This window comes from Mus caroli, chromosome X (genome assembly GCF_900094665.2).
Source record: "Mus caroli chromosome X, CAROLI_EIJ_v1.1, whole genome shotgun sequence".
NCBI classification, from domain to species: domain Eukaryota; kingdom Metazoa; phylum Chordata; class Mammalia; order Rodentia; family Muridae; genus Mus; species Mus caroli.
Window position 1 is genome coordinate 132,892,489 of NC_034589.1, and position 11,679 is coordinate 132,904,167.

At 41.0% G+C, this 11,679-nt stretch overlaps 2 protein-coding genes across 3 annotated transcripts in view; one reads left to right on the forward strand and one right to left on the reverse strand.

Annotated features, from left to right (window-relative positions):
- The window catches only part of Trpc5 (transient receptor potential cation channel subfamily C member 5), a 286,364-nt gene that overhangs the window by 65,221 nt on the left and 209,464 nt on the right, over nucleotides 1-11,679 (reverse strand). The window lies entirely within an intron of this gene.
- Nucleotides 4,593-11,679, forward strand: part of Trpc5os (TRPC5 opposite strand) — a 21,333-nt gene continuing 14,246 nt past the window's right edge. Inside the window, exon 1 of one of the 2 annotated variants that reach the window (XM_021153883.1) lies at nucleotides 4,593-4,635. The gene's annotated coding sequence lies outside the window, so the exon portion shown is untranslated. The other variant, XM_021153884.1, reaches the window with a different exon arrangement.

Below are 11,679 nucleotides of genomic sequence, written 5' to 3' on the forward strand. Positions count from 1 at the left end.
CCAAGATGGCGCTCCCTGCAGGGCATGTCACTGTCCTCCGACTGGGAGGGTGCCGGATGTCTGCGGCCCCAAAAGGGTGCTGCCTCAGTGGCTCTGTGGCTCCCGCCTGTCCCAGAAGCTGTCTGCCTCTGTGGTCCTCCCTCTAACCTGTAGACTAAGTTCGGGGAGTCCCGGAGCCAAGATGGCGCTCTCTGCAGGGCAGGTCTCTGTCCGGTTTTGCCACTTCTTAACAGTATGTGCTTGGACAAATTCTTTTCCATTTTCATGTCTCAGCCTCTTTATTTGTATAATTGTTTCAGAGTTGCTGTATGAGATTCTACATATAAAAGCTTGTAAGATCCTGCCTGGCTGCCTGGTGCATAGTAAGTTCTTTCTAATTGGCAGTTCAAGTATTTTCAGTAGCAATGAGGACAGATAGAATATAGTTCTGTGCCTCGCACATAATGAATGTTCACTTGAATCCTAATGCTCTGTGTTTGTCTTTTTCTTGTTAGTGTTTGCCTTTCTAAGGTCGTGGGTTGCCAAGGAAAAGACAGAAATGTATTTATGGTTACCAGTCGAGGTGCAGGGACAGGGAAGTTAACAGGGTAGTTTGTGCTGGGAAGATATCGACAGCAGAGGACTCACGATGGAACAAGTTGTTGGATGCTTTGAGCCTAAACTACATAGGATAGAGTTGTGGGATGTGTGGGAGAGTTCCAGATGCCAGTGCATGGTTTTGTTTAACCTTCAGAATCCTTGTCTTTGTGTGGCATATGAATGGACTCTGAATTCCATATTGAAAGATGTAAAAGTTTCAAAAACATTCCAGTGTATGCTGATGGCTGCAATCTCTAAGTTCCTGTAGCAACTGCAGAGAACAAATGAGAGTGTTATTTTTGTTCCTAGTAATGCTTGGTTGCTTTCCCTAATGAGACTCTAAATTTCTTTGGGGCTAAGATGCCTTCGATGTTTAGAAGGGCTTTACTGGTATTAAATAATAAAAGGGGCTGAGAGGGTTGCTCAGTGGTAGAGCATGTGTGTGCAAGGCCGTGAAGTTTGACTCACAGAACTCAAACAAACATTGAAGGGATACATGTTTATTTGTGATGGGTATGTAGGTATGTTTCTCCCTGTCTTAGGTTGGAGCGAGTTACCTAAAATGAAGGGAGAATCAGTTTGGGAAGTAAGGTGTTTTTGAAATAATTAAGTGACAGAGAAAAAAAGTTAAGGAAAAATGTGCCAAGAGGAAAAAAGATGTCAGGGCACCAGATAGGGAAGAAGGGGAGCTTCCTCTGGGGAAGGGTTGTGCCTCTTAATTTTCTAGAAGTAATGAGCACGATGAAAATTCTCTCCATTCTTAGGGTCACAGTTTTGCTGGTTACAGTTATGCTCATGTCTCTGTGGAAGTTAGCCTTCCAATTTCAAGAGGAATTTCTTCACAAACAACTCAACTCTTGCCAGTGTCTAAGAACAAATAGAAAGTTAAATTTTTAGGTTTTCTGTTATATTGGGAGACCTCCTTTATCCAGATGGGGTACTTATTTCCTGTAAGAGATAATGATGACCCTCAAGTAAATTCTTGCCTTTTCGAAACAGTTTTGCATGGAAAGCCTTGAATGGTCTCGCAACAGGAGTTATTGGTAGGTTAGGAAGGCTACAAGGGTACTGGCTTACAACAAGGCAGCAGGGAGGAGGGAGGAAATTTTCTCTGAAGTCATCTTTGTTTCTGCAGATTGTAACATTGAGTTGAATCTGTTTCAAATGGATATCAAAGATATATATATATATATATATATATATATATATATATGAATGACTGTTCTCCAACACTCATTCCTTTGCCCATTGCTTTAACTGAGGTTGTTCTCTCATGCCTCAGAAGACTAAAGAAGAAGAAGAAAAGCTGGACCTGACAAATGCAGAATCCCTGGCTTCTTGAGGTATTGTATCCCCCCTGCCCATTTTGCTTACATCTCAGATAATTTATTTGGTATATTAATGTTTAGTGTCTTAATGTTATTTCTTAACATATCATGTAGTCATTGTGCTCCAAGGCTAGGGGAAATGTCCTCTAGTGCTGTTCTTAGGGTTCCAGATAAATGACCCCCATAATAACGAAATGATGACCACCTGTCCGTGATCAGATCTGTGTGAAGGATCATGTTTTACAACATGGAAAAGAGGTTAGCCAAGGGAATGAGAGTGGGCTGATCAAGTGACTGGAGGGAGAAGGACTGAGTAGGTGTCCCTTTTGATGGTCCAGGTGAAAACTGGGGCTCAAAAGAAGAAATGGGAAAGAGATATTTGGAGATAGAGATGAGCAGTCAGTCGTATGAAGAAATGGAAGAAGAAGAGTTGATGTTTATTCAGAAAGATGACACCTCTGTTAACAAATGACACAGGGGAACCTGGCGACTAAGAGGAAGCCTTAGTTTCAGACTGATATGAATGAGTTTGTTTTAGTTAGTATGACCAACTTGTCCATAGTAGATTGAGATTTAGAGAGCATTCCTAGGACACTGAAATCTCAGCTCCAAAACTTGGAATTACCTGATGGGGGGGGGAGGAATAGAATGGGTTGGCCATATAAGCTGAGACTATGCTGAATTTGTGATGCTGTAGACAACGTCTCACAGGTGATCAGACATATAGATATGCTGTGGAGGTAGAAGGACCAACAGAGTTGCAGAGGTAGTTTGAAAGTTGCTTGCATAGAGATGGTAGTTGAGACCTTAGAACTGGGTGTGATAATTGTGGGGCAAATTTATATCATGGCATTATAACTACCTCAGACTCCTTGTGAAATGAAAAATTGTGTGAAGAAATCAATAAAATAAGAGGAAGGTGTAAGTGAAGAAAATGCAGAGGATTGAGTTTGAGGAATGCCTATCTCTATTGAAAACAAAGGGGTAATAGAATATATAAGATAGAAGAGAGGCTCTGGAGGTAGTAGAGGAACAGAGGTTTGGAGGGTGAGAGTGGGGCAAGCCAGACAACAAAGAGAATGCATGAAAACTGTATATGGGAACTCATTACTTTGTATTCCAGCTTTAAAAAAACTAACTAAAATGAGAAATCTGAGGCTCAGGCAGAAGAAATCAAAAAGGAGTGAGGGGGCTAGAAATATAGCTTGGGTAGAGTGCTATCCTAAGTTTCAGGAGCTTTGGGTTCAATCCTCAGTAAAATACACACACACACACACACACACACACACACACACACACACACTGAGAATAATAAATTAGAATATGATGATGTAATATTAGTAAATGTGGGGGGTTGATACTCAGGAGTGGTGGCAGGTGGTTATGATTAAGAAAATAATATCCTATATCTGGAAATGATGGCATAGTCCTATAATCATGATACTTTGACTGGAACAGAAAGATGTAGAAGTCAAGGTTATCTTTGGTTACATAGTAAATTTGAAGTCAGCTTGAGCTACATGAGACCATGTCTCAAAAACATAAATAAAACAAGATAAAACAATAAAACTTGACAGTAAACCAAACTAAACCAAATCAAACCAAACCAAACAAACAACCAACAAACCAACCAAGCAAGCAGCCAACCTAACCAATCTAAGGCATTCAGGGACTAAAACCCAAACTACATAGAAGAAAAGATGTAGAAAAAAATGTACAGACATCTTATTGGTCAAATATAACAGAGACTGGAGAGTTTCTGGTGCTCTTTCATCTGGTGATCATAATCCTATGTGAACACTGCAGAAAGGAAAAAGAATAAAAGAGAAAGAAAGGAAAAAACTGAAAAAATGTGTCACTGGGACTTTAATATGTCACCTTAATGGGGACCCATGGTTTATGGAAGGTGTTATTTTGTTCTGGTCACAGAGAATGCAAGCAAACTGAGCTTCATTGGGAAAAGGATTTGGAAAACCCTCAGCTCTCTTGTCCTGTTACATCACATTCTGAAGGCTTCATACATTCCTTTGTACATCTTCCTATTGCTCTATGGTCAATTCCAATAAACCAGTCAGCATTTGAAGAAATGAACGAAAGAAAACACAAGTTTAACTGAAAAGTAGATATGTAAAAACACTTCTAAACCAAACAGTGCAGTGGGGATTTGGAACAGATGAACAGTCTTTTATCACTAAGAATTCATGAAACCATTAGATATGGATGACTGCTCATGCTCTGGTCTGGATGTTATCATCTTGTTCTTTCATGATCAACAGAAACCTTCAATATCCTATAATAAGCCAAGGTTGTACACAGCAGACCGCCTACTTCATTACAGTGAGTCTGATATGCTCACTTCACAGGGTTCAGAAGGTCTACACATCTTAGAGTTTAGTTAGTAAAAAGTACAGAAGGCTCTTTACTGCAAGTCTAGTCTGTCAGCTATCTTTCTTCTTAACCCCGAATTGTACATCCAAGCTCTAGCTAAGTCTTGCGTAGATGGGAACACTGTATTCCATATCTGTTACAAAGTTATTACAAAGTATAAGTGTCTTTGGAAAAGTACAGAACATGTGACTGGGATAAAAATATACTTCCGGGTTGGGTGTTACAGAAAAACACGTCCCTTGGTTTCTTGAGAGATAGCATAACTGCTTCCTGTGTCACACTTATAAACATGGCTGGGTGAAGTGGAGTCAGAGGCAGTCTTGGTTCCTGCTGCAGTGGGGTAAGATGGGGTTATACTTTTGGTTTTTCTATGTGTGATTCAGAGAGCAGCCTGAAACTGCCAACTTGCAGAGGTAAGGGCAGAAAACAATGGTGGGAGTACAGGGCTAGAAGGAATCTAGAACTGAATTTATTCTTAATGAAAAGTGACTGTAAATTAGCCAAAGCCTAAGTCTTGAATTAAGGAAAGGACTTAAACTTGGTAACTAAAAGGACTTAAGCCTAATCAAGACCTATTTAGGGTACTTAAGAATAAAGTTTAACTTTACTTAAAGTGTAGATATCACAGTTAAAAGTTTAGTTACTTAGTTTAGTTCTAAATGGGTTCTAAAGTATAGTTAAGATTTTAAAAGGTCTTAGAGTGAAGCTAGATCCTAAGTATAATTAATATGAGTTTAAGTATTATTAATCTATAGTGAAGATCTTTATTTGGTTAGAAACTGTTTAGATAGGCGTGGTGACACTTCTGCAATTCCAGCCCCTGGGAGGCTGATAGGGCAAGAATGCTGGGGTTTTGAAGCCAGGCTGATATATAGCGCATCTCAGCCAATCAGGCTACATAGCAAGATCCTATTTCAAAACCAGAGAAGTTCTCAGGACTTAGTTCAGCAGTAGATTGCTTGCTTAATGTATACAAGACTCTGGGTTCTATCTCCAGCACCGCAAAGGAAAAAAAAAGGAGGTAGGCAAAGTGACACATGCCTTTAATCTCAGCACTTGGGAAATTGCAAGGGCAACAGCAGCAGCAGCAGCAGCAGTAGCAGCAGCAGCAGCAGCAGCAGCAACAGCAACGTCAGGGTATAGGGGTACGAGCAGTGGCAACAGCAGGGGCTGGGGCTGGGGCTGGGGCTGGGGCTGGGGCTGGGGCTGGGGCTGGGGCTGGGGCTGGGGCTGGGGCTGGGGCTGGGGCTGGTACAGGAGCAGAGGAATGGATAGGAACATGGGCTTGGGCAGGGATAGGCAGATGTGAGTTTGAGCCTTGAGTACGTTGTGAGTTCTAGCCAGGAAAGGGCTACATAATTAAACTTTCTCAGGGAACGAACAAGCAAACATAAACCCCCTAGCAGGGGTAGTGGCATATACTTTCACTCTGAGCACTCATGAAGCAGATTTGTGTGTGTGTGTGAATTTGAGCCCAAAGAGAAAGGGTAGATATGGTGTCATATGACTTTAATCTCAGTATTCAGGAGACAGGAGAGGCAGAGGCAGGGGCAGAGGCAGAGATAGGCAGATCTGTGCCGGTCTACATAGTGAGTTCTAGTTCATCTAGGGCTGCATACTAAAACCCTGTCTCCAAAAGCAAACAATACCAAACAAGGTAAATCTTAGGTTTTAAGATTAGTTTAGATCTATTCAGTGCCAATGCCAGAAAAGCCTTAGCCAGTGCCTATTAACTGCCATGTTAAGCCCTTGCTAGGGTCTTAATGTAACTAAACTTTGAGTGTCATGGTGTTAAATCTTAACAAGTTCATAAACATAGTCACAGTCACCTTAAGACTTAGCTTAATCAAGTTGATTAAGATGCAACAGAATGTTGTTAAGGTGTAGGGAGGGTCACAGTGTAGTTAAGGGTCAGCTAATATAAGGTTTTTGATAGTATTTGCTTTATTTTTAAATCTCTCTCTCTCTCTCTCTCTCTCTCTCTCTCTCTCTCTCTCTCTCTCTCTCTCTCTCTCCCTCCCTCCCTCTCTGTGTGTCTAAGAGTCAGTCAATTTAAGGTTTTAAGGTTTTGATAGTATTTCTTTTATTTGTAAGTATGTGTGTGTAGGTATGTGCACATGAATTCGGGTATTTGCAGAGGCCAGCAAAAGACATTATATCTTCAAGCTAAGATGCTAGGAACCAAAATTGAGTCTTCTCTAAGAGAAAAAAAAATAATCTTAAGCTCGTGCTGTCGCTCCAGCCACTGACTTTATTATATCCTAGTTACATTTGGACATTCTCTGTATACATTTTCTAGCCTTAGGGCTTAATAGGGTTCTGGCTAGAACTACACTAGGCTTATAGACTACCTCGGCCTTAAATGCACTCTAATATTTTAGTAGGCCCAGGTCCTGCCTAGAATTTAATTAGACTTGATTACATCTTAACCAAGTTTAGGCTTTGATAAGTCTTAACAAAGCTAGTTACTATTAGTTAAGACTCCCAATAAGCACTAGTCAGGGCTTATGTCTGATTCAGGCTGGTCAGAGCTCTGCTAAGCTCTGGCTAACGTCTAAGTTTATTTTAGCTTCATTCACAGTTCAGCCGAGCTTTCCTCAGGTTCCCATCCTACTTTCAGTCACAGGACAGCCAGATCCTTGCAATGGCATTAAGCATAGTTTAGTAGAAGTCAAAACTTAGTTAAATTTAGTTGTGCCTATATGAAGCTTGGGACTTACACATTGCCTTATGATCTAGGTAAAATCTAGTTAACTCAGTAAAGACATAGCCAGATAGGTACTAAACACACAATCTGCTCACACTCTTATTCAATTTGTCTAGAACCTTAGCATTGTTAAGACTTGTCAAAAATCTTATTAAAGTATGGTTGAAGCATAGGTCCCCCTAAAAGCTAGATTGCTAGGTTAAGTGCTCTTTGGAGTTTATGTTAATTCTAGGTAGTTATAATTGCTAGATCAAGCTTTGTTAAACTCAGAGCGTAGGGCTATGTTGGGTCTAGTAAGAGCCCCTGTAGTTCTAGCCAGGTGGTAAACTTTGTCACGCTCTAATCACAGCCTATGTAAACCCCAGTGAGGGATTAAATCTGAGGTACAGCACACATAAGTCCTATTAGAGGGCAGTTCATAGTCAGCAAGTGCCTCAAACTAGTTAATAACACAGAATAAAAATCCAGTTGAAGTCTAAGTGGGGCCTCAGTCTATGTAAGTATTATTGATCAGAGCCCAAAGAATGTGTAGCTAACACTTAAGTCTAGTTTAGGTTAGAGATCACAGTTAAGCCCTAGCCAGGGTCTAATACCTGTTTAGGTATATAGAGAGACTAGTTAGACTCTATGCAAGAAATAAGCCTGGTTCTGGGTTCTTAATAGTTAAGACATAGTTTGGGTTTCAGCCTCATTCAGATATAATTTAGTCTAATTTTGGTCTTGGCAGGGACTAAGCCTAGTTAAGGGTTAGTTAGAGTGCATTTAGAACCTAGCTAGTGCAAAAAGTCTCTGTCCTAGTTAGAGCTTAGTTCAAGCCTTTCCAGGATCCAATGCTACTTTAGATTGTTTTAGAAGCCAAATAATTCAGGTTTACTTAGAATAGACATAAGCTCTTTTGAGCACATAAGGCTAATTTAGATCTAGCGCAGGAGCCCAGATAACCCCTCTCTCAGGAAATAAACCTATTAAGTGCTATTCATAATGTAATTAAACTGTTGCAACTTCAAAAATGTACTTTAGTTCTCCTAAGAGTTTATTTAAAGCCTCAGGAGTTCATAAAGACAGTTTAGTTCTCTTAAGGGTTTAGTTAAGATTGCCTAGGGACTCTTAACTCATTGAACTCTAAGTAAATCTAGCTGAGTTCTATACTGGGCATAGCTCTAGATATGTGCTAGAAAATAGGTAAAATCTTGTCGGTGTCTGAGCCTGATTTAGCCCTATCTCAGTAAAGCACTAGTTTCAGTGTAGTCAGACGTCAGTGAAGGCATAACCTGAGTGTGAACGTAGTAATTACTCAGCTATAACTAAGTCTGTTTAAGGCGTAGATAGGGTCTCACCATAAAACAAGTGTCAATTAGGGGGCTACTTAAAACCTAGTGGATGCTTACACCTAGGTTCAATATAATTAGAAGTCATTGGTGATATAGGTGGGGCCTAAGCTTAGTTTAGTCTAAGTCAGAGCCTAGTTAAGCCCTCACCGAAGCCTAAGTCTAATTTCTAGTTTTAGCCTAATTATGTCCTAGGAAAGTCCCAGAAACCACATAGTGTTATTGAATTGACTTTAGACTTATCCAGGGTGTAGGTGTAGCCACAATGTAATTTAGCCTGGTTAACTTTTAGGCAGAGGTTCAGTGTAGTTAAATGTTACATTTTACTTAAAGCCTAACTAAAAACTGGGCCCAGGTTAAGCCTGGCCAGAGCCCAGTTAAGGCCTACGGAGGGCTCAAATTTTACTGAGAGTATATAATTAGCAGGGCCTCAGCACCACTGAGATCTGTCAGAGTCCTGTTAGGGTGTAGTTGAAGTCCCATTCGAGTTAAGAGCAAACTAGTTTGGTTTAAAACACACTTATATTATTTTTTAAGTATTAAAGTATATTTGTCAGCTTTTGGTGTAGTTGAGTCTTTGGTAGCACCAAATAAAGACAAAGTCTAGTTTAATTCCAGTCTACACTTAATTTATGTGCAGTCAAATCCTGGTAGTACTTACATAATTGGAGACTGATTCAAGGCCAAATGTTAAGATTTAGACAGAAACTATGTATGGGAGGGCCCACACCCGTGACTGTCATGAGAACATGGTGACAACACAGTTAAATCTTATACAAGTCTTTTTTAAGGAACACCCAGAGTTTAAGAATACTTCAAGATTAGCCATCTTGATAAAGGCCTTACAGAGTTAAGATTAAATTGTAACGTTATTCTGGCCCAGCTAACACCTTGACTGTCCAGTTAAAGCCTAGCCAGGGCCAAATCCCAGCTAATAGTGCTGTAGGAACTGAAGCTAAGCCTAGTTAGAACTACAGTTTATATTAAGTCTTGTGAGTCCTGCTAGAATATGGCAAGGGTCTATGACAATTTTAAGGGCTAGTTAAGTAACTTAAGACCTAGTCAGCCACTGAGGGTCTTCTCTCATCAGGGCAGAAGCTCAGTAAAAGCATCATCATTTCAGCTAAGGCCCAATGAGGCTCTCACACTGAAGCTTCAACAGGTTCTATTTAAGTCTAATCAGAACCCAAGACATTGAAAGCCCTAGCCAGCCCTATTAAAGTTTGACTAGGATGTAAACAGAGTTTAGGTTATTCAGAACCCACTCTAATCCCACCCAGATCTAAATCTCAGTTGAGATCTTGTGAAAACTTTGTTAGTCCCTGAGCTGGGCTATAAATCCAGAGAAGGTGTTGTGCGAATCTCTCTGGAATAGCACTCTGATATCACTGAGCGTGGAAGAGAGGAGCTGTCTTCACCGGGGAACTGAAGCCAGGAGAGTTCCAGAGCCGCTTCTGTGCCAGGTCCAGTTTGCGTTCTCATTTTATACTCTAAAGCCACAAGGTGGAGTGAGCAAGCAATTGCTACTTGAGGGAAGCCTACGTGGCAGGCAGCCTTTTGTTTTTCAAGGCAGTCTTTAAAGCTGACAGGTGTAAGCTTTGGTGGCCAGGTGGTTAAGGGCAACAATTCATTGTTTCAGCTATTTCTTCAGGTCATTCTGTTCTAGGTGGCAAGGGAAATCATGCTGGAACTGAGCAGTACAAATAGTGCTTTAGGGAAATCTAATACTTGCTCTTTTCCTGCCTTATTCTGCATCATTTCCTCCTCTTCACCTTCACACTGCCTTAGGAACCTATCTTGAAGAAACCAGTTGGTATTCCTGGCATATCACTTGTAGATTTTTTTAAATTGCTTTCATTCAAATTCTGATAAACCTGGCCAGGGTGTTTGTTCAAGATGCATGGTCCTAATAGAAGTCCTAGCATTATTATTAGACGAGGCCCCATCAGCAGAGCCAGCCAGGTCCCTTGTTGTCTATATTGTACTTCTTTGGCTTCCGTTTCTTTCTCCTAGCCTTAATCCTTTCTAATAACCTTTTGGCATTTTTCCATATGAATTCTGACTGATTAGCATAAAAACAGCAACCCTCATTTAAAACCATGAGGATGCCTTCCCTTTTCAGTGGTAATCAAATCTAACCCTCAGCTGTTTTCTGGGGGTCATTGCTGTCAATGAATCTATCTGATTTTGCCAAGAGACTGTGCTCTCCTAAACAACTTTTAAGTCTTTTGTGATTTGAGTAGAGAGCTGGCCATGTTGAACTTGGTGGATTATTATCATGGCCACACTGGTGGTCATAGACCCTGTCTGAACCATTCCCCAAAGGACAGGTAAGAGCACAGAGTTCTCTTATTTCTTGACTCTAAGGGATGTAAGAATTGCTTAACTCTTGCTTTCTGGGAACATACGTTAAGCCTGGGGTCAAGAATACCAGTTCACAACTGTCTTATGCATAGCAAGTATAAACATCCCAGGGGTAGGCAAAGTGTGTACCATTAAGAGCTCCTGCTTTATTAGCTTGTCTGGTACAGCCCTTTTCATTTTCTGCAGATTGGGCTTCTTCTATGACCTGTCTAGGTCTGGTTAAACATGTCCCCTTTATGGTGTCAGTCAAGTTTTGGTTAGTCATTCCTACTCCAGGATAGCCAGCACCAGATCGCACTCAGCAGTCCTGACTTAAAAACTGGTCTGGTCTGTAAAGGAGCTTGTGGCTCCTGTTTACTGTAGCCAGCCCTTTCAGAGGGAGAGCGCTGGGACAGAATTAGTTGGCTTTGTCTTGTTTATCTTTGTCCAGTTTACAGATCGGTTCAAGGGCCATGTGTGTGGTGGCGATGGCAGCAGTGGAAGGGCTTAAAGTCTTAACTCTGTTAGCCTGAACCGTCACAATGACTCGAAGGGTTCTTAGGGGAGTTCTTATGCCTATGCCTGACCAACCCATCCTCAGGTCATGGCTTCTCCACACAAAGAGCTTTTCTATTGTCAGTTCCTGTATTATTTCTCCCAGATTTCCCCCTTAAGGCCCTTTATGGCCCTAAATGCTTGTTCCTGTGTGGAGGTTCCCTTCCAGGCTTAGTGAAGTTAATTAAGGGGTAGGCTTAGTGAAGTTAAGGAGTAGCCAAGCCTAAGCCTAGGTAAGTCCTAATTGAATCCAGTTAGTCTAGTCATGGGTTGTGCCTGGTTAACATCTATTCAGAATATATTTAACACCTTGCCAGGATACAGAACAGAAAGAGAAGGCCTATTAAGAATTTAATTTCAGATACAGAAAGAGTTTGAGCCTGCATAATCGTCTTTTCTTTTCCCTTCCTTTTCTCCTCCTCCTCCTCCTCCTCCTCCTCCTCCTCCTCCT